This window comes from Dipodomys ordii, unplaced genomic scaffold (genome assembly GCF_000151885.1).
Source record: "Dipodomys ordii isolate 6190 unplaced genomic scaffold, Dord_2.0 Scaffold127, whole genome shotgun sequence".
Classification (NCBI taxonomy): domain Eukaryota; kingdom Metazoa; phylum Chordata; class Mammalia; order Rodentia; family Heteromyidae; genus Dipodomys; species Dipodomys ordii.
In genome coordinates this window covers 644904-668726 of record NW_012267343.1, presented here as the reverse complement: position 1 = coordinate 668726, position 23823 = coordinate 644904, and the positions used below count along the sequence as shown (strand labels likewise).

General features: G+C 44.3%; 1 protein-coding gene and 1 pseudogene across 1 annotated transcript in view; one reads left to right on the top strand and one right to left on the bottom strand.

The window, feature by feature from the left end:
- The window catches only part of Ttll11 (tubulin tyrosine ligase-like family member 11), a 224790-nt gene that overhangs the window by 73817 nt on the left and 127150 nt on the right, over positions 1 to 23823 (bottom strand). The gene's annotated exons all lie outside the window — the stretch shown is intronic.
- LOC105996143 lies at positions 22448 to 22771 on the top strand (annotated as a pseudogene).

Genomic DNA, 23823 nt, shown 5'->3' with positions numbered 1-23823 from the left:
TTCAGATCAACAGAAGGAAATGGACAGTAAATCAGAACAGAGGAGGTCAGAGGATCTGCACTGTATGAAGTGCCAGTGCATCCCAGAACAATTCAAAACTGGATTGCAGAATCACTCAAATAAAAAGTCACAAGCCAGGCATGGTGGTGCAGTCCTCTAGTCCCAGCACTGCAGAAGCTGAGGAAGGAGGATCAAGAATTTAAAGCCACTGGGAAGGTGGCTCAGTGGGAGAATGCTTGCCTTGCATGCATGAAGCCCTGGGTTTGATTTCTCAACAACACAAAAGCAGAAAAAGCTGGAAGTGGCGCTGTAGCTCAAGTGGTAGAGTGCTAGCCTTGAGCTAAAGAGCTGAGGGACAGCACCCAGGCCCAGAGTTCAAACCCCACAACCACCACCACCAACACCAACAACACCAACACCAACAACAAAAGGAATTTAAAGCCATCTTAAGCTACAGAGGCAAGACCTTGTCTAAAGAAATAAAAAGTCACATTTACTGAAATGTATTTAAGGAATCAAGTTGTTGAAAGGGATAAACACAAGACCATTTTTAAATCACTTCTCTCAAGCATCTTTCACAGCCTAAGTTTCACTGTAATGCTAAGAGCCAGCCTGAACCAAACTGGAAAGTACTCATGGACATCGAGACTTTTCTGTTAGAAGGGATTATGGAGAAGACTTTGGTAAAAACCTTCAGTTTAAGTGTAGGAATATGAAGCCCAGTGTGGAGAACAGATTTGCCCAGAACTACCTACCAAGAAATCAGCAGAGGCTGAGCTGGACCTGGGTCCGGGGTAGCCTTACTCCTGAGACTCCCATGGACAGGAGTGGAGGGTAAGAGAGCTCCCTATTGAGCAAGGCTTGTAGGTAGCTCTATAGAAGCAAGGACCTTCGATGACTCCAAATGAGGGGCATGTCAGGTCTCAGAGCTCAAATAACTGCTTGAAAAGCCCTAAAAGCCCTTTTCTAGCTCCCCACTCCTGTGTCTACCCATAACCTCACCAGTAACTCCAATTTATGCAGTAAGGTAAGGAGGACAGAAATTATTCTTTAAATGCGCGTGCACATGTGTGTGCATGCACACGCACACGCACGCACGTGCGCGCACACACACACACACACACACACAGCCTCAGAAGGGGACAGACAGCTCATTTGAGCACACAATGCAGTGTTGAGTGCAAAGCCAGAGCCATGGTCTCCTGTGCTTTACAGATTCTGAACGCTAGTTCATCATCAAATGTCTTGGGGGACATCTATCGATTTGGTTTTTGCAAATGATCTTGAGTGAGCCTCTCGTATTCTGAGTTTCCCTCATGGAGTAGAACTGATAGCATTTGGTTATCATTTGGGCCAAAAAATGTTTCTTATCTCCAGCGAGGAGTAGGGCTTGATTTCAAATACTGTTCCTCACCACAGTTTGATGTCACATTCTGCTATCGTGGAAAACATCCCTGTATTTTGTGACTGCTTTAGAAACTTTACAGTTTCTTCGCTACTTCCTCTGTCAACTGAGTGAAAGAGTTTGGAAGATGATGCTACATTACTGTAAACTTCAAATCAAACACCAGCTCCAGCCATCTACAGCAATGGCTTTCTTTAGAACACATTTATCATTAAAACAAAGGGCTGCAAGTCTTGTAGGGGAAGTGACATTTGAGCTGTCAAGAGAACTGAAACTGTTTAGGAAAACATTTTCTTTTGTAAGATAATGCTTGTTTCATAAATAGCTGCAATTTCCAAATTATTTCCTCCTGTAAATGAGCATGTTTTAGATTACATAGAAAGGAAAGAATTTGGAAATGTTTGATTGTTTCCAATGTAATTATTGTTTTGACTAATAAGTCAACTTTGTGATAACACAATAAAAGGCAAAAATCACCAAATAAAAGAGTATGGCATGCTCTTTTTTGGTATTTTTCAAGACCATGTGCTGGCTATTCACCATAGCTATGGTAGGAAAACAACCCAGGTGCCCTTCAATGGATGAATCAATCAAGAAAATGGAGTATATGAACACAGTGGAAGTTTACTCATCCATTAGGAAGAATGATATAATGAAATCTGTAAAGAAATGGATGGACCTGGAAAAAACTGTTAAGTATGTGAGCCCCAGAAAGACAAAGGATGTATATTTTCTCTCAAATGTGGATATTAGATCTAATATATAAATATATATGTAAACATATGCAGGGTGGTACGCACACGTATTCAAACGTATTAACTGAAGTATGGCATATTCACAGGAGAATTTGAAGGGTGTAACTACTTTGAACAACTAACTTAGAGTATAACAAAATGAATACCATAAAGCTGGTATTGGGGCCGGAGGAAGGTCAGGAGGAGAGAGGATGAATGAAGAGAAGTAGGGGAGAGAGTACGGTCATAATATTTAAAGTATATCCCATGAAACTAGGAAAATTGAGGGAGTGGGTGGGGTTGGGAGAGAGAGAGAAGAGTTATAAAAAGGGGCAATGTTAATTAAGATGCAATGTACTCATAAACAGGCATGTTGAATTGTAACCCCTTGCACAACTACTTAAAGATTAAAAAAGAAGAAGAACAAGAAATTAAAGCCAGGCACCAGGTGGCTCATGCCTATTATAATAGGAGGAAGGAAAGTCTGGGAGACTCTGATCTTCTACTAAAACTACTTCAAAAAGCCAGAACTGGAGCTATGGCTCAAGTTATAAAGCACTAGTCTTAAGCAAAAAGAAGTTCAGAGACAACGCCCAGAACCTGAGTTCAAGCCCTAGGACCAGCACAAAGAAAACAAAACAACAACAACAGAAAACCTACAACAATGTGTGCTAGATTTTGGTAAATGAGAACCCCAGTAGTAAGCATCTAGGGTTTTTTTTAGTGGCTGGGGAGGCTGATTATATTGGTTCTCACTGGTATATTACTCTTTTGAGCATTAGTGGTGATGAGACCTCAGTATTTGAATCGATCCTGAGACTTTGCCAAGTTCTCCCCTCCTTATCATGTCCCTGTCCTCAGAGCAGCCTTGAGAGGAGAATGGGAAGTGGCAAAGTGGCCCAGTAGCTCACTGTCCCCACCCACTACACAGCTGGGCATGGGAACATTTGCTCAGCAAGACTTTCAAGCTTGGGCTATTGGGCAAGGCTCTCAAGCCCAATCAAACACAGTTCCTGGTTCCTAGGGAGCTGATGGCAGGCAGGGAGAGCAGGCTCTGGAAACCAGGCTGCCTGGGCCAGGGGATCGCCCACTCCAGCCACTAGATTCCCTCAAGCCCACAGCTCTTCCAAGCCAATGATCAGATTTCCTTTTGGACAACACCTTCTGGTCTGGGGGCCATTGTTGCTAACTGGGTCCCTGTGGCTCACCTAAGCAGTCATCTAGAACACTTTAAATCCAAGCTCTCTGAGGACACCCACACACCCACACACCCACACACCCACACACACACACACACACACACACACACACACATATCAAGGGGCTTTCCATTTTTAGGTATAACAGTATGTTTATAATGTCTGCATCTGAAATGCCTGTGCACACCTCTCTGCCTCTGCCGAAGCTAGTGCTTCTGTTCATCCACAAGGTGAACCCCACTGTCAGAGAGAGTACCCACCTTCTCAGTGTCACCTTTGAGCCTCTGTTGAAGGTGTCACCATTCACTCTCTTTTGCTTGTCTCTCTCAATCCACTGGAGTTCTGAGTATCTTGAGAGTAAGGGATGCATTTTATGACCTTCTAGATCTTTCCTGCTTCCTCCAGAACATGACAGATACTCGACAGCTCTGTCTTAAACAGGTAGATATATCAATTAAGCATTTAGTAAGCACCTAGCATGTGTTCTGGGCCTTTCTGAGACTCTCCTACCCTCAAATTATCCTAAGGGAAGGCCATTATTTTCTTCATATTAGGGATCTGGGGCTCAGAGAAACGATGAGCTTGCCCAAGACAGAGTCAGGAAAAAATAAAACCAACCAGGAGGCAAGACCAAGCGTGTCTGCCTTCAATGGTTTTTTTGTTTGTTTGTTTGTTTTTTGTTTTCTACCATGCTATGCTGGCTCTGATGAATTCCCCAGTGCTTCTCCTGCAAAGTTTGATGGAAGAATGCAGTGAACTCTGACCTCTTATCCATTCTCCACTCACCTCACTCTGCCCAGACAAAGAGAGGCAAAGGAGGCTGATGTGTGGAAGGTTCCCGATGATTTATTATCTGTGTCTCCCCTTTTGCTTGTCTGATTGTAAGAACACTTTCCTTAACACGGATCTGTACAAGGAGCCTCTGAGCATCTTGCCCTTGGTAATCTCGACTTCGAATTTCATTTTCCCGAATTGGTCTGTCTCCTCCTGGAAGTGGTCAAAGACCAAATCATACTAAGACTAATTATTTCTTTTAAAATGTCCAGATCCCTCTGTTGGCAAAAAGAAGACCAGGAGGCAGAGTGAAATTGCATAGTACATCACTGTCCCCCACAATTCATCTCTGCCACTCTGTCAGTGTGAAAATTTACAACAGATATTATCTCTTTGAAGGGGTTCAAGTCCTAGAAAATACAAGCTAAATTTTAAATAGAATTTTAATTTTAATGAAAGCTTCGGGGAATGCTGTTTATGTTGCTTATCTTTCATACCTGGTGATTAAGTTAATTTATGCTTAATGGAAGAGGATATTTCTAATCCCCAGACAGGCTCAACATCTGTCTTGGACTGTGTTTTTAGAAGCCTTAAGCTGCTTGTGATGGATGTAATAAAACCAGGACGCTGCTGAACTGACACCTGAAGGCTCTGTAAGGAGGACCAGGGACATTACGTCTCTGCCCAGTGCTTATGCTGAAATCAAATCAAAGTCCCAAGCATTTCATTCTGTCAGCCCTTTAAAATCGTCCCTCTTTCACATTATTCCTTGGGCAGGACTTGGGAGAGGAAGCCATACTGTAGGGGTGTGATCTAGTATTAAAATTGATTCTTTTCCAGCCCCTACCATACCTGAGTCCCAGTGCGCTACCTCATTTAGCTCCATTCTCATACATCCGAAGGTACCAAAGATGCAATGGCTTGCTGGAGTGATACAGTGTTAGTGACTAATGCTTATAATCCTAGTTACTCAGAAGGCTGAGATTTGAGGATGGCGGTTCAAAGCCAGCCTGGGTAGGAAACTCCTGAGACTCTTATCTCCAATAAACCACTCAGAAAACTGCGGCTCAAGTGGTAGAGTGCTCTCCTTGAACTGAAGAGCTGAGGGATAGAGCCCAGCCCAGGCTCAGAGTTCAAGCCCCACAACTGACCTATATATATATATATATGTGTGTGTGTGTGTGTGTGTGTGTGTGTGTGTAGTAAGTCAGGCAATGAGTACATTTCTTTTTTTTGGCGTGGGGGGGAGGTGGAGGGGAGAATGCCACCCTTCTTCTCTTTCCCCCAGTTTCTCCTCCCATCCTTGCCCACAAGTTATGTAGCTTATTTTTTAAATAGCATAGACTGGATAGAATGATTGTACCTGCCTATTGCTGCATCTGCCTCCTCAAAAAAAAAAAAAAAGCAAAAACAAACACCATCATCACCACCACCACCACCACCACCACCACCAACAACAACAAAAACCTATGTTATGTTTCTATTTCCTGGAATTCATTTTAAATAAAGTTTAATTAGAACACAACCATACCTATTTGTTAACGTACTGTCTACAGTCAGTCGCATGCCACCATGGAAGAACTAAGATTAAGATGTTTTTTTTCAGGCCTGATAGTAAAAATCTGGCAAACCCCAGGCTAGGGGGCCTATGCTATCACAAGGAAATTTCCTGAGCACCTATGAGATTTGGGTTGGGCAAGGGCAGGGAATTAAAGCTGAAGAAGATAAAGGAGCATATAGTCAGACAAAATGCTAAGTGCAAACATTTACTATTTCTGTGTCCTCTGCTTGGCTCCTTGCAGACTCAGAGTCCGGCTCTTGCCTCCATGACAGATTACTCAGCCTTCCTGCGAGCTCCCAGCCAACCAACCCCAGCGCTCCCTCAGGCAGCACTCTCCTGTCCTCACTCTCCCACACAGACCCCCAGGGATCCATCCCCACTTCCTGCATCCTGGGAAAGCCTCCCTTCTGAGCACTATGCCACACAGCAAGAGGCTTTGCAGCCCTCGAACATATTGCAAGTCCAAGGAGAGGTGGGACAAGGACTGGGGGCCAGGAGCGCATGCCACTTAATGGTTCTCAGGGCCTGCGTGGCTGAGTCAATCAGATCCAGCCTCAAACCCTCTCTCCACAGGGGCTCAAAACAGTAGAGTCGACCATGCAGCAACACATGACATCTCATTATTTCCCCACCACATTACCCTTCCCACAGCCAAATCTGTTCCCCTAGCCAGAGCAGGCAGCCAGTGGTGGTGGTGGCCATGGGAGGGGTCAGACTGGCCAATGACCCTGTGCCAAGAATTCTGGCTATGAGATTCTTCTCCCATTATTGCAAAGTAAGAAAAATATGTGCATGTGCAGTGTCTATTCCTTTATGAAATCATGTTGTTCATGATAAATTTCAGGCATTAGATTATACGTATGTGCTGATTTCAAATTTAATTGGTGATCATCGGTATCTGATTTTTTGAAAGATATTGTTATGTAGAAAAATAAAATGTTGGCCATTTTACTAGATCTCCTCGATTTGAGTGTGTGTGTGTGTGTGTGTGTGTGTGTGTGTGTGTGTTTCAACATTTTATTGGTTTATAAAGTCTGCTAGTCTGGAAATTACTTATCTTATACAAGCAGCAGCTGGCCCCCAAAACACCCTCATAAAATTCAGCAGCAGCTATCAAAATTTAAAATCACCGATTCTTTGACCTAGCAATTTTATTTTTAAGAATCTATCCTGCAGAAATATTGGCGTGTATAGACACAAGGGGATTTCTGACAGGGCCCCATAAAATGCGGAAAAGTGGAAGTAACTCAATCAGGGGATTGGTTATGAAAAGAATTGGAAGCCTCCAAACTTAGAATAGTAAGCAGGTTGCAGAAACAATGTGGATCTACAGATGCAGACAGATGCCCTTACTGTCCTGACGAGGGAGGAGAGTGAATCACAGAATAACAAGCACATCACAGAGTACAGACTCCATCCTGCCTTTATTCAAAATTACAACAACAATAAAACACATCTGTCTGTCTTGGCAGGTTTTAATATTACAATAGTGATTTTAAGAGAAGTATTGGGAAGAGAAAGCAAATGGTTGGTGGCAGCCATCACTGGGAAGTGGAGCGGGGCTGAGATTTGCCTTTCCAATTTCTAAACTTCAGAAGTTATTTGAATTATTTACAAGGAGGATGCATCACTACTTTAATAATTTCTTAAACAAAGCAATAAAGAAAAACAGTCTTGATAGGGGTGATGTATGCAAAGTGGAATGAAAGAGAAAAATTCATTATGGTTCTGGGATTCCACAAAGCCTTTCAGAGAAAATGTTTTCTGAGCTGAACCTTCAACGATGGAAAAAGATGTTCAACAACAGTGAGGCAAGGGTGTCTGTCTGACGGGACCCTGGGCACAGGTGAGCTCTGAAGCTGGCTAACCACATTAGAGTTTGATTTGTAGTGATGACAGTTCGATGGTTGGAAAAAAAATTGTTAGGAAACTGGATCTCCAGATTCTTATGACTTTATTCAAACAAAATGAATTCTTCCCCAGGTTAATATCTCTTCCTTGGAAACCAGGCGGCGTTCTGTCAGGGTTGGGAAGCTGCTGCGGGCATGATGGATGGCCCTTCAGCCCCTACCTTCCACTTAACAGAACTTGAATGCTGTACCAGTACCTCCTCTCTTCCGCAAGGCCATATGCTTTGGGAGAGACTGACCCTCGCCCAGGACCTGCTCAGGGGTGGGTTCTGATTGGGCTAAGCCAAATGTAGTGACAAAATTGACTTGTAGTTCAGCCTGTGACCAGTTGTGCATAACAGGTTGTGACGAGAAATCTACTAGGGAGTCTTGACTCTTTAAAGGTACTCTTTCCCCTGCCTCGAGATGCTACTATTTGGGGAAATGCTACTTGAAATGCTAATAAGCCAGACTGTGACTGAGGTGGGCCAAATCTGAAGACAGAGCCATTGTGGTATGGATGGAAGAATAAAGGGTGGGAAAAAACCAAGGGTGTTAAAAGATGTGTCAAGCAACTAAAGTTATCAGTGTTGAGGTACTTTGGCTTTGACATCTTTTTATGGGTGGTAACGCATTTCCTTGTTATTTATGCCAAATTTAGTTGAGTTCTACAGTTATGTGTAGCCAAAAGCATATTTTCTATTGTCTGCCATAAGTCGACTTTACTCTCCATGAACATACCTATGTTTGTAACTCATAGAATTATAATCCCATTGATGGCTGCCCAACACTTTGAATGTACGTAATGACATTGAACTACTCACTTCAAATTCATTAAAATGGTAAATTTTATGTTACGCGCATTTTACCATCAGGGGATAGGAAAGGGGAGGAGAGGCGGCCTACGCCCCCTAGTGACATGAACATAGATTAAGGGTAAGAATGAACACAATATCTAAATCTTAAATGTAAATTTCTTATAGCTCTACAGGGAATAAATTGCACTTAAAAGCCCACTGGATTAAATTAAGCCCGTATAATGGAATAATATGAGACCCTTAAGCAGACAATCAGGTGCTCAGCTTGGGGCCCATAACAGAGCAGCAGCAGCAGAACCTGCACCCCTATGCCAAACTAGCATGAAAACTAGCCCCCCTTTTGTATGTGTGTGCCAAACACTGAAGTACTTGAGTGAGGATGTGGGGGCTACGTGCCACTAGAACATTTGTTCATGAGCGTGACAAGCGTCTTTGTGCCTGATATACTCCAGATTCCCAAATGAATGAATGCATTGCTTGTTAAATGAATGAACAAATGGTGTCACTTAAGGACTAATGTCCAGGGCTAATGTCATTAAGGACCAATGTAAGACTGTACAAGATCAAGGAGGGATCTGGCTCCGGAGGTGTCCACAGCCAAGTCACTATGTGCAGAGAGGCACTATAATTCATTCATGCATTCATTCATTCATTTCTTCAATTACCCATTTGTTCCCCCAAACAATGGGAAGTAGCCCTAAAGACTGGAAATAACTGAAACCATCTATCACAGAGTGTAGAAACAAATTATGGCACATTCACAAGAGGTTATACATTACTGCTAAACTCCACAACACAGATCAATAGCAACAACACAATGTTGAGTGAAAAAAACAGATGCAAAAGAATACAGTACACACTGGACAATGGTATCTGCCCATACATTTCACCGTGGTGTCAGAAATAAGGAGGGTGAGGGTTACCCATGAGGAGGAGGCAAAAAGGAGTGCCTAGGGCATTTGAATATTTAGGATGTTCTGCTTCTTGTCCTGGGTTTGCTTGTCCCAGTGTGTGGCTCTTCCAACTCACTGACAATCACACTTATGAATTAGGTGAATTTCTCTATGAATGGTATGTTCAATAAGAGTGTAAGTCCAATGAAACTGACATGTTTTATGAAGATGAGAATGTAGCTTAAATGGTGGAGAAAATGGGAGTCCATTCAATTATAAAGTTGAAAGGGTGGCATTTTTGTGATTTCTTTAGAGAAAATCAATATTAACAGTTGTTTTTAATGACACTATTGCTTTCAAATACTCATTTACAAAAACAAACATTCGTGTTCTTTTAGAAAAGAATATGACATAGATTATGGAGAGAGGTAGATGATAGACAGTAGATAAATGGTGAATAAATAGGTGATACATGCTAGGTGATAGGTAATTTGATAATAGACGATAGGTAGATTGATGGAAGATAGAGAAATGCTTTAACATAGATGGAAACAAGTAAAAGAAAAATAAAAGATGTAATAGCCAGGTACCTGTGGCTTATGCTTATAATCTTAACTATTTAGGAGATCAGTATCTTGGTTCAAAGCCAGCCTGAGCAGAAATGTCTATAAAACTCTAATCTCAGGGCTGGGTAGTTGGCTCAGTGGTAGAGTGCTTGCCTTGCATGCATGAGGCCCTGGGTTCGATTCCTCAGCACCACATAAGCAGAAAAAAGCTGGAAGTAGAGCTGTGGCTCAAATGGTAGAGTGCTAGCCTTAACCTGAAGGGACAGTGCCCAGACCCAGAGTTCAGTCCCCATGACCAACAGAAAACAAAAACAAAAACAACCCTCTAATCTCCAATTAGCCAGCAAAAAGCTGGAAGTGGAGCTGTTGTTCCAATGGTAGAGTGCCTTGAGTGAAAAGACAGTGTCCTGGTCCTGCGTACAAGGCTGAGTACTGGCAGCATGCACGTGCGTGGGCACACACGGTGGCAGGCACACACGCACAGAGATAACTGAATTGTAAATTCAGAGATAAGGATGACTTACATACATAACAAGCCAACACTTTTAAGAATACACAGTTGCTGGGGGTAGGGACATGAATTTCACAACAGTGAATTTAAAATGAGTGCTTCCTGCATAGTTTTCCACCGTGGTAGACTCACAGAAGATGAGCTTTCTGTTGGGTTGGCTTGGCCCAGTATGAACCAGATGAACCCCATAAACTTGTAGAACATTCCCACGGATGGTATCAGGAAGCAAATCTCTGGGAAGCTCATCATCTGTCTTGCAAATTCCCACACCTAAGTTTTTCTTGGCTAGTTAAGCAAACTAAAGGTAAGGATGACATCCTCTTCTTAAATGCGCCCGACAAGATTTGAACCCTGTGTCCATAGGAGGTGCATCTGGGAACAGATCCTGACTCCCCTGTGAACACTGCTATGATACCAAGATACGCAATGTGGCCATGATTGCCTCAGTCTAATAAGTGGTATGAACATAAGCAGTACCTTGTAGGTGAGTGATTGCTCACACAGAGAGTTATTTCTGTTACCCATGGCAGAGTCCAGGACTCCCTTTGCCCAGGGGTGTGGGGGGGGCACCCACTAATATGCAAACAACCTGGAGTGCACCCTTATGCTTCCTAATTGCTTTGACTTCTGCCAGTGCATTTCTAATCATCTTTACATTAATTAATAAGCTTAATCTTTGTTAACAGAGGGATTACCAGAGGGTAAATTAACAGGGGTTACTTTGTTTTCAGTTGTTCACACGTCCAAAATATCTATTGACCAATCTAAAAGAACACCCAAGTGGAACAATCTCCCTTCCAGACCCCCCCCACCCCCCACCTAGGGACATTAAGGAAGATGTAAGCCAGATTTATTTTTCCTTCAAGGAGCTGATTCGAATTCCCTGATTCAACAAACATGAATTTCACACTTTTTTGGTACCACCCACTGTTTCCAGCACCTGGCAGGTAAGCAGAGGCAGGAAGATGCCCTGAGGGCTTGCAGATAAAGGAAGAGTTAATCTAGTTTAGGGGAGGTGGGGACAAGTCAGAAAAACTTCAAGAAGTGGTGTCTTCAGAGTTGACCAGCAGGGATCCTAAGATTTGTTTTACAAAAGAGCTCACCGTAGGATTCCTCTAAGAAACCTTTTCTCCCTCCCGCCTCCCCTCCTGCCTTTCAATTACCCCTGGACTGATTTACACGCCCTTTTAGAAGCACAGCTGTTGTGTAAATTAAACCTCAGTAATCCCTCCCCAGTGCTGAGGCCCCCTTAGGAGAAGTTCTGGCACCTGCTGATTTATTTCTGTGTACTTTTTCAGCACCTTGAGAATTTCAGCTTTCAGAATTGCAAGTTATGAGTCACTCCAGTTAGGGAGGGTGAGGAAAAGAGAGAACAGGGGATGGGAAAGAGTCAGTGGAAGGAAAGCAGATAGGCGAGGGGAGTAAGAGACCCTGGGCCACACAGGGGGAAGCTGGTCCTGGTGGCCTTCTAAGTATGGAGAAAGTGCAGAGAGCTGTCCAGGAGCTGGTGGGATGGGCTGAGGGGATGGTACCTTTCAGGAGTTTGGCACACTTGCTGCCAGGAAGTCAGCACAACATCGGCTGCTGCTCTACAATAAAGGTGTGTGTGTGTGTGTGTGTGTGTGTGTGTGTGTGTGTGTGTGTGTGTGTGTTAGTGTGTGTGTGTGTGTGTGTGTGTGTGTGTGTGTTACGCAGGTCACAGGGCATTGCACTCAGGGCCTGGGTGCTGTCTATCCCTGAGCTTGTTCACTCAAGGCTAGCACTCTACTGCTTGAACAACTCCATTTCCAGCTTTTTGGTGGTGAATTGAAGAGTCTCAGGACTTTCCTGCCTGGGCTGGCTTCAAACAGAGATCCTGCGATCTCAGCCTCCTGAGTAGTTAGGATTACAGACATGAGCCACTGCACCCAGTTCAATAAGAAAATCTTAGGAATGAAGTCCTTAAACCAGCTGTGGAAGGACAATGGTTGTATCTATACTAAACAACTTACTGCTACCCCCTAGGTACATTTCTTTAGATGAACCCATCCTTCAAGAGTTTTATCTTACTGTTTTCACTTTATCAAAACTCATTTCTTGGGCTGGGAAGGTGGCTCAGTGGTAGAGTGCTTGCCTTGCATGCAAGAAGCCCTGGGTTCAATTCCTCAGCACCACATAAGCAGATAAAAGCTGAAAGTGGCACTGTGGCTCAAATGGGAGAGCGCTAGTCTTGAGCCTTGAGTTGAGGGACAGTGCCCAGGTGCAGAGTTCAGGCCCCACGACTGACCACAAACAAAACAAAACAAAAAAAAAAAAAAACTACCTCATTTCTTTTTTTCTTTTATTGGTTGGTCGTGGGGCTTGAACTCTGGGCCTGAGTGCTGTCCCTCAGCTCTTCAGCTCAAGTCGAGCACTCTACCATTTGAACCACAGCACCACTTCTGGTTTTCCCAGTGGTTTACTGGAGATGAGTCTCATGTCTTTTCCTGCTTGGGCAGGCTTTGAACCACGATCCTCGGAACTCAGCCTCCTGAGTAGCTAGGATTACAGGTGTGAGCCACTGGCGCCTGGCTCAAAACTCATTTTAAAAGGTAAAACACAAGCATGTTGTCATCCGAAGAGTTCCATGCCTCTGCACATTTATGCTCATCATCTCTGTCTCCGGCTGACATCCACTAATCAACTCCTGAGTCACTGAGGAATTTTTAATGCTTCATTTCTCATTAGAGTCCCTGAAGGAGTTCTTGGGGTCTGGGAGTCCTCGGGTTGTGAAACACAGTGTGAGATTGGTAACCACATTGGGAGCAAGCTGAATTTGGGCCAAAAGATACATAAAGCATTCTCCAGTCCCCCAAGTCCGTAGAGGAGCCTCCTCTGCTTAGGTTTGAGATCGGAAGTCTAGGCTGGATGTTTCCTCTCTTAGAACAAGGAATTAAAATTCTGGAAATCTGCTAGCAGCTTCTGCCATTCCCTGTAACAATGTGAGGATAGCTAGGAGGGGGCCTCACCCTGAAGCAGCACCCCAAATAGTCCCCACCCACCCCCCTCTCATCCCTACCCCCATCCCCTGCCAAACACTCCCTATTTGTGAGCCAGTGCTGCAATGGTCCCTGTCCAGGCATAGCCAAGTGAAGATTTTAGGGAAAATAAAAAAGACAATATCTATTCTCACTGCCTGTGTGAATCTATACCAAACTCAACACCCTAAGAGCTCAATAGATGAGGGGTATTAGCATGTAATTTCTAACACCCACAAAATAAAATATAAACAATAAATATAGATAAGGGCAGGGAAGTACGTTCATTTTCATTACAACCAAAGCCACACTTTCAAATCATCTGACATACCCTAAATTTACTAGTATTATTGTGTGTGTACCAGTCCTGGAACTTGAACTCAGGGCCTAGGGGCTGTCCCTCAGCTTTTTTACTTAAGACTGGTGCTCTACCACTTGAGCCATAACTCCACTTCCAGCTTTTTTGGTGGTTAATTGGAAATATGAGTCTCTCAAGTTCATCTGCTCAAGGCTGGCTTTGAACTGAGATCCTCCGCTCTCAGCCTTCTAACTAGCTAGGATTAAAGATATGAGCCACTGGCACCTGGTTTCCTAGGGGCTTTTCCTAGTTCCAACAGCCTCTTAGTTCAGAAGCGCAGAAATCCTGGTTTGGGGAGAGTAAGAGGCTTACTCTGCTTCCACAGGATTGCAAAAGTTACACAGGTTTCAACATTGTTCTGCCTGGCTAGAGCTAGAACTTTCCTTCCAACATCACACCACCTCTCTGTGGCTCTCAGGGAGGTGAGACTAGTTTTCAACCTCAAATGAAAACAAAAAATAAAACCAAAACATTCCTCCTTAGTGGCATTTGCTTTTATGCTAGAGAAGTAACTAGCTTTGCATGAAGTCTATCTTGGAGTTACTCTCTCCTTCCCTCCTGTCCCCCGATTCACAGGGCCTGGCATGTGTCAGTGCTCAGCATGCTGTGATGTCACTTCATCTGAGTCTTGGATGTCTGGATGTTCAAATGCCCTGTCACCCTGCACAATTTATTGCAGGAGCCGAGGAAGAGGGCAAAGACTACAGCCCGGCTTTGCAACTAGTTCCTGAGGCCTACGCGTGGCCTTTGAGGGCTGCTTTTAACCTTATGTAAACGCAGAGTTAGGAGATTTTGAGAAGCTTCCACCCTCTGTCTGGAAGGAACACGAAAGACTGCGGCATTGTAAAGAGATGAGGAGGGGCGAGCCAGGTTTCCGTGGACAAGGAGTCTGGAAATAAAATCAAAGTGACAGGTGGCGAAAACAACTATGGGACAGGCCTGATGGAAGTGCAGAGGTCAGAGTGAAATTGAGCATTTCTAGAAAGAGGACGGAAAAAGGAAAAAGAAAAAGAAATGGCCATTTCCTGCAGAAATACCTGGGGGGAATAACAAGCTTAAAAAAAAATCTGAGCTGAAAACAAAAAAAAAAAATCATCAAACCTAGCTACCTTTATCATCTAAAATTCATTCTGGAAATTTCTTCCAGCTTGTGAGAGACATCTTAACTGTCCCCGAAAACTGTCATTTGTCACGAGGGCTTAGGAGCTCCAGTTTTGGGGGGGTTCTATATGATAAACCAAATTGCAAACTATTGATTTTTGTTTCTTTGCAACCTATTTGAATCTAACTCTCTGGGTCTTATTACCAGAATTTTCTCTCCTCGCAGCAAGGAGAAGGGGAGAAACAGGACGCGGGCGGCTGGCTCTTCATTTCTCCTGTGAATGGCTCCTTTTATAGACCTCTAATATCACTGGCAGAAATTCAGCCCAATTTTCTGCCATGACATTTTTGAAGGAAAGACCGAGGTGCTAAAGAATGAGACAGAGAATGTGTCTTGTTTTTCCTGAGGCTCAAGCTCCATGGTGTGTGTGGGGGGGGGGAGGGGGAAGGGATGTAAAACTTCAATGAAGGTGACTCAGGCAGCTCCTCAGAGCCCCACGTGGTAACTCCAGGCCCCTGGGCTGGGTGGGCAAAACCTCCAACTGATTGGTCTCCAGAATTTCCCAGCCTTTCAGTTCCTCCCTGCCTACCTCACCCTTTGATCAGACTCTCATTTTCTGGACACATTATTGGGCCTGTTCATGGCCTGGGGTGTTTTCCCAGATGATGTCCCCTCTTGTGAACAACAATTCATCCTACAGCCTCAGAGGTTCTGTCCTTGGTGAAGCCCTTGGTCACTCCTAGGCCAAGTGACAGGCAGTTCCTCCCTGGGTCTCTCATAGGCTCATTTCCCATGATGACTCTCAACCACATTATGTGTCTCTCAATGGCCAGGACTGATCTTTTGAATTGATCTGTGCACAGAGCCTAATCCAGCACCTGGAACAGTGTCTGATCAGGATAGGTTTGTGGAATGAATGAATGAATGTCCGGATGCTCCCCTTGCCCTTCTCCACCCCAACCTTTGATCAAGAACAGCACCAGAGAGGGGTGTCCAGGGCCTTAATCTCAGGATGAAAGGCACAGACTCGCTCTTTAGAAGATAAAGCATTCATTTTCTTTTTTCTTTCTCACTTCTCTTGTGCCACAAGAGCTCTGACAAATCTTGTCATATCAATCTTTTCCAGGTACTGTGTTCCTCTCAAAAAGGTGCCAGTTTACCTACGTGAGGGCTCTGAGGTTATTCTGTCTCTCGAGGGAGTTTTTAATCTTTGGGGCCAGAAGAGGATCCTGACATACACTTTGAAGTTTCCCTTCACTTCACACCTGCCTGCCTGCCGGGAGGCAGCTAGGATTCCTAGATGTAAAGAATCTCAGCTTCAGAAGGGTGGGGGTCTGAGGGCCATGGCCAGGACTGACCCTGGAGAAGGCCCTGTACTGCCCATGTGCCATTGCAAGCAGGCCAGGTGCCAGGATAAGGGGGCACAGGCCATCTCCCCTGGGCTCCTTGGTACATATGCATTGCTTCTATCTGAAGACCACTTCTCCCTTTTCCTGTTCAATGCCACATCATTTACATTCCTTAATTCCCATTCATTACATTCCCATTCATTAATTCCTTCCCCTCCCCTCTTTTTTTGTCAGACTTGGGGCTTGAACTCTGTGCTGAACCCTCAGCTCTTTAACACCAGGCAAGCACTCTACCACTTGAGCCACAGCACCACTTCCGGTTTTCTGGTGGTTAATTGGAGATAAGAGTCTCACAGACTTTGCTGCCTGTGCTGGCTTTGAATTGCAATACTTAGATCTCAGTCTCCTTAGTAGCTAGGATTACTGGCATGAGCCACCACTGATGCCTGGCTATTTTTTTTTGGGGGGGGGTCCGGTAGTGGGCCTGAACTCTGGGCCTGGGCACTGAGCTTTCAGCTCAAGGCTGGCGCTCTACCACCTGAGCCACAGCACCACTTCCGGCTTTTTTTTTCTTTTTGCTTATGTGGTGCTGGGGAATCAAACCCAGGGCCTCAAGCATGCAAGGCAAGCGTTCTACCACTGATCCACCTTCCCAGCCCTGATGCCTGGCTATTAATTGCTTTCTTTTCCTCACACCAACTCTAGGATGGTAAGAACAGCTGGATGCCAGGCATTGGTTAAGGATGTCTCAGCAGGAAGGTTCCTGAGCTTTCTGAGATGGAGTTTTTACCCTCCCTATGGCCCAGGCTGGAGATCTGAAGGGGGCGGGGTGGCGAGGGGGGGGGAGGGGAAGGAGGTGTGGCTGGGACCATGTCACAGAGTGGGGGCAGAGCAGCCAGCCACTGAGCCGAGCCCAGCAGAGCCTGTCCCTTCTCTTGCTTGCCACTGTGCTGCTTCAGCCACTCTTTCTCTTCAAGGCTGGGGCAAGAACTTTGGCATCTGATAGACGTGGTTGTGGGTCAATAGGCAGTCAGTTGGGGCTGCTATGGTGGGAAAACCATCTACAAAACTTCATTTCTCACAGTTCTGGAATTCAGAAGTCTGAGATCACAGTGCCAACATGGTTGGCTGGTTTCTGATGAGGAGAGAACTTACTGAGGTCCCTTTTATAAATGTCCTATTTTTTTTTTGCCAGTTCTGGGACTTGAACTCAGGGCTTGGGTGCTGTCCTTGAGCCTCTTTGTGCTCCAGGCTAGCACTCGACCACTTGAGCTACAGCACCACTTCTGGCTTTTTTGAGTAGTTTATTGGAGATAAACAACTCATGGGGACTTTTCTGTCCTGGCTGGCTTCAGACTGCAACCCCTCAGATCTCAGCCTCCTGAATAGCTAAGATTACAGGTGTGAGCCACACACCTAGCCCTAATCCTGTTCTTGAAGGTCTAATTGCCTCCATAAGCTCCCTTCTCCCTATAGCAACAGATTGGAGGTTCAGAATGTTAATTTGGGAGTCTCATGTAGACACTCTGTCTATGGGGCTACCTTCTGTCACTTCACTCAGCAAATGGAGAAAAAAGAGCCTCATGCTACAGCATTGTCCTGAAAAGTCTTTGAAATGGTGCTGACAAAGCAGAATGAAGATCCATGTACTTAGGTGGTAGGAAACAGATCTTTTCTTACCGTGGCTTAATCTTGACTTTCCATTTTCCCCTGGAATTTGATCTTTGTGATTACTATTTTCAGTCGATAAATATCAGCACCGTGATCTTCTATCAACTATCTCTCCATGAAATTCTGACCCAGATTTTTTGGATTGGTACATGTGAAGACTTACATCAATGGAGTTCCTATTGTTAGGCACTCTTCGGTAAAGGAAAGCTAGAGATGTGTGAGGCCTACTGCCTTCCTCTCAGAAAGATGAAAAGAGCATGTAAACGAAGAACATGGCTAGAGATGTGTGAGGCCTACTGCCTTCCTCTCAGAAAGATGAAAAGAGCATGTAAACGAAGAGCATGGGAAAGAAGGAAAAAAAAAGTCCTTCAGGAGCATAGGAATGGGCTGTGTTTTGAAGGAAGAGATAGGTCTTGAGATTTCTGGGTAACGTTGTCTTATATGAATGAGATGCTGACAGAAGTTGGCTAGGCAAAGACAGAGCCTAAAGAGTGTCTGAACAGAAAGAAGTAAGTGCAGCTGCTAGGCGGGGCTGTTAGTTACAAATGATCCTTGAGTGTTATAGCAAGGATTGGCATGAGGTAGGAGATGGTAGAAAAGACTTTAGTGAAGTGATAAGACAGTCAGGAAAGATTTTGTATCTTACATGTGCCTGAGTATGGGTCTTCCTAGAGAAACCAATGACTCTCAAACCTTGATGTGCTTTAAGAAACAGGAGCTTGGGGCTGGGAAGGTGGCTCAGTGGTAGAGCGCTTACCTTGCATGCATGAGGCCCTGGGTTCGATTCCTCAGCACCACATAAGCAAAAAGAAAAAAGCCGGAAGTGGTACCCTGGCTCAAGTGGTAGAGCACTAGCCTTGAGCTGAAGAGCTGAAGGACAGCGCCCAGGCCCAGAGTTCAAGCCCAATACAAAAAAAAAAAAAAAAAGAAGAAGAAGAAGAAGAAAAAGAAAACAAAGCTGGGTGTTGGTGGCTCATGCCTATAATCCTAGCTACTCAGGAGGCTGAGATCTGAGGATTGTGCTTTAAACCCAGCCCAAGCAGAAAAGTCCCCATGAGACTCTTATCACCAACTAACCACTCAAAAATCAGAAGTGGTGCTTTGGCTCAAAGTGGTAAAGTGCTAGCCTTGAGCAAAACTGCTCAGGGACAGCATCTAGGCCTTGTGGTCAAGCCCAGGACCGGCAAAAAACAAAACCAAAAACAAAGATATTTCCAGTTTTAAGTGACTCACTTTTACATTTTGGTGAGGAGCGAAACACATGCCTATCATCTGGAAAGCTCTCCCTTTACAGGGAATACACATGGCAATGAGAGGTCAAGAAGTAGAAAATTCACAGGATTTGAGAGCCTGAAAAGCCCCCTCAAGGTGACCCAACTGATTTGTATTTCTGAGGAAAATGAGGTTCTGGTTGCACTGCAAGTGAGAGGCAGAGGCAGAGTAAGCCACACTCCCAGTTGTTCCAGGTATGTGGATTATGGGCAGATCACACAGGGAAGTGAGAAGGGCACTTGGTTCTCAAGCAGCAGCTAGCTCTCCTCCACAATCCTTAGTCCAGGCCTTCTATAAGGAAGCTGCCCACAGCTATCATACAGACACTAATTGGTTCATGTGTTTAGCAACCAATTACGGAAATCATGCCCCACCATCCTAGAAACAGCAAGTGACCAAGTTTACTGACTGGCGAAATTAATTCAACTCAGCCCTCCATCAATTAACACCAGAGAATGCCAGCCGGTGTGGCATGCCTACTGCAGAGAGGAAGCAGCTTACCCAGAGCCCGCCAGCCAACGAAGGTGAGTCCTGGGCCAAGGATCAGAAGGGCCAGCCCCCAGCCCCCTCCCTATCCTCCAGTGATGACTCTTGTTCCACCCAGCCTGTTAGTCCTGGTGGCCACTGGCCCATTCAGTGTCTTGACCTTTGTGTCTCTGAGATGGGGCTGAAATACCATCTACACCTCGCTGGGAGGATGATTGCTTCAATGCCAGTTTCTAGTATCCAGTCAGGCACCTAGTAAATGTCCATTTAGTGCTCTTAGTAGCTGGTCGTTATCAATATTATGAGTGTCCTACACTCCAGCTATCCTTCTTCCCCGTGACTAAATTGATGCTCTGCCTCAAAGGTAAGGCAGTGGGAGGCACTCAAGCAGAGCAGCATAGCCAGTGGGTTAGAATCCACCTAATTACTCATTTCACTTTATTTGGCCATTAATTGGGAACATGGCAAGGTTCAAAGACCTAATGATTAGTATTAGCTTTCCCCGTTCAGCCAGGGCAGCTATCTTCCTACTTCACCTGGCTCAGCCATTCACTGGGAAATTGCCTGAGTGGCAGCTGTCCTATTTGTCAAACCCTGAGAGCCTCAGTCATAATCTAATGCGCTTGAGGCAGAGATCACTTGCTAATGGCACCAGGCTGCCCCATGTCCTTCCAGCTCTTGGCGGACAAGCAGACCCCTCCCACATGGAAGACTGGGGAAGCTGTATGGCTAAGAAGTTAAAATTAGCCACTGCATGACTGGGCTTCTTGTTTGAGGAGGTGTGATACGTTTTCAAGTTGCTTCCTCCTGTACCACCCCCTGACTTTCCAGGAGATATCGACTACTCAAGTCCCAGTTTCTCACAGAGCTGAAATGCTGAACTATTTCAACAGCTTGCTCAAAGTTGGGAGCCTGCCTGTGTGCAACAATTACAGTGGGCCAATAGGAAGAGCAGGCTTCCATCGCCAGACAATGCCACCAGCTCACATGTTGGTCATCTGCCCATCTCTTGGAGGAGCCATGGTCTCTGCACTATTGGCAAAGGAATTTGGGTGCCACCTGTGGCTCCTCTCTCTCTGGGCCTTCTTTCCAGCGTTTCTCAACAGGTTCAGCACACACTCTGACCTCTCTTGGTTCTTGCTGTATTTTCATTGAGGAACATAATTTAGATAATAGATTATCTTTTTCAGCAAGGCTTCCTCAAGTCTATCTTTGGATGCTGTCAACATTCTCATCCTGAACGGCCTGCCCAACTCCTGCCCACTAGCTTTGAGGCATCTTGTTCTTGCTCTGCTTTCAACCAGTGTCCTGCCAGTGAGCTGTGGAGCCCAGTGAGCTGTATGTCCTACTTGGCTACATTGCAAGCCTGTGAGTCCCTTCCTAACCCTCAAGGCTGGCACTCTACCACTTGACCTACACTTCTGGCTACTTGTTGTTGTTGGTTAAGTGGAGATATAAATCTCAACGATTTGTTTGCATGGGCTGGCTTTGAACAGTGATCCTTAGAGCAAAGCCTCTTGAACAGCTAGGATTGCAGGCATGAGCCAGGTAATGACTTCTTTAGAGTTGCCATTTATACCCTTTCTTCACTTGTCTCCATCACACCACAGGAGGCTCTAGGGATCCTGGCCCAAAATGGACATTTGATATGTATATATGTGTAAATAAATACATATGTATAGATACACATCTATATGATGGATATCACTCCATATTGCATCTAAGGGGTTTGTGCATCAAAACATTTTGTTTCTAAGAACACTGAACTCTCTGGAGGCCCAGGCTGAGATTTCTCCTGCATTTGCTCCATCCTAGGTACCAAGAATAGGCTGGTTTGTCAAGATGCAATTGGGTTAGAGTTGTAGAGCAGGTTGAATGTTAGCAAACAGCTGACCATTCATCTCACAAATGGGAAAACCAGGTCCAGAGAAGGGCTGAAGCTCCAAGGACCATTAGCACCAGAGACATTTTACACACATCCAGACCTCTTCGACCACAGCTCCAATAGCCTGTGCTTTTACAAAGCCCTCTTAATGGTTCAAAAAGAAAATCCCATCAAATCTTTCATAGTACTATGGGGGCAGGCTGATAGATCTAGATAACCCATTTTTTTTTCAAAGGAAAATCTAATTCCTGAAGATAGGTGAGGTCTGAGTTTACACTTCAAGGGGTTGGAGCTCAGAGAAAAGACAAGGTTCCATAAAAATGGAAAGTTTGGCAGATATAAAAACCAAGCACACACTTCCAGGATTTCTAACTGCCAAGAGACAGGAAGATCTGCCCCACTAATAACACCGTGCAGATGCTTTCCTTCCTGGGCTGGGGGTAAAAAGTAAATTATAATGGAGCTGTAATGAGATATGCGAGACCCTCCCTTAAAAATTAATGAAATCTTAGGGAAAAAGACTGATCAACCGGCTGCCTTTGCATTGAAAATGTCAGTTTTTCTTTTTTCTTATATTGGACAGGTGGTGATTAATATAACACAACAGACAGTAGAGGAGGCGGCGCTTGTAAAATAGGTTCCCAGGGGAAATGATAAAGGCGGGACATAATGAGAATTTAAATCCGAAGGAAGAAATCATTAAGAAATATATTAATATAGTCTCCAGAGAGAGGGGATGTGAGCAGATACAATAGATGTGGGCAAAGAGCAGGCTTTCCCGGGCTACGCTGGCAAGAGAGAGCAGAGATAGTGAAAGAAAAACTGGGGACTGGGGGCAAAAGCATCACTGCGTGCAGGCTTGGATAACGGATGGTGGCAGTTTGGGGGGATTCTGGGAAGATTAAGAGTCATGTGGAGAGAATAGGATATCTGGCTTCTGAGTGGTCATCTTTCTTGTGATAGTGACGAAAGAGCAAATTTAAAATGGATGATGTTGAGGAAGGCAAGAAGATTTTTGTTGAGAAGTGTGCCCAGTGCCACACCGTTGAAAAGGGAGGCAAGCACAAGACTGGGCCTAATCTCCACGGTCTGCTTGGTCAGAAGACAGGTCAAGCAGCTGGATTCACTTACACAGATGCCAACAAGAACAAAGGCATCATTTGGGGAGAGGATACCCTGATGGAGTATTTAGAGAATCCCCAAAAGTACATCCCTGGGACAAAAATGATCTTCACTGGTATTAAGAGGAAGGAAAAAAGAGCAGATTTGATAGCTTATCTCAAAAAAGCTACAAATGAGTAATGGCTACCACCTTATTTATTTATTGCAAAACAAATGTCTCATGGCTTTTAAATATATACCATAATTTAATTGCTCTCTAACATCAGAATTCAGATCATGAATGTCTGACAGAATATTTTTGTTGGACAGTCTTGATTTAAGTAAAACTGGCTTGCAGTTAAGTGAATATGATCTTACAAAAATACAGTCACTGTTTTCCCTTTCTGTGATATTACTAGACTTAGTAATGTTCAAGTTTTCAGCAAGATAGGGAATAATACCATCTCCAAATCAGTCAAAGATTGGTTTTATATTCAGATTTATATAGCTAATTATAAGAACATATTTAAATACTAGGGAAATCCCTTCAGAACCAAACAAAATTAACCTATGTTTCAATTTATGATCATTAGCATGCTAAAAGCAATGGTTGAAGATGAGGAAGCAATGTCTATATTTTTGGTCTTGACTATGCCAATTTAATTAGAATTCCCTGTCTCTGAAATCTGCCTTTTACTTATTGAAAGACATTATAGTGTGGTGTGTGTATAAATGTCAAATAAAGAATATTTAACACCTCTCTCTCTCTCTCTCTCTCTCTCACACACACACACACACACACAAAGTGAGATGGGGCTGGAACACTAGGCCTCTATATCCAGGGTCTAGGTCAGTGGCTCTCAAGGGCTTTGTTCTCAACTAAACAGAGGATGTTTAAAAATAGTATCTGGCTCATGCCTGTAATCCTAGCTACTCAGAATCTGAGATATGAGGATCATGGTTCAAAGCCAGTCCCAGCAGTAAGTTAACCACTATAGCCAGAAGTAGAACTATGGTTCAAGTGGTAGAGTGCTAATCCTGAGCAACATAGCTCAGGGACAGGACCTAGGCTTTGAGTTCAAGCCCCAGGATTGACCAAAAAAAAAAAAAATTGATACTGGGGGGGGGGTGATGAAGATTAATGTACATTACATATACTTTTATAGTACATAGATTTATCTATGCATACATGTACGTCACATATATGCAATATAATTGAATATTCATATACATATATACATATGCATAGGTAT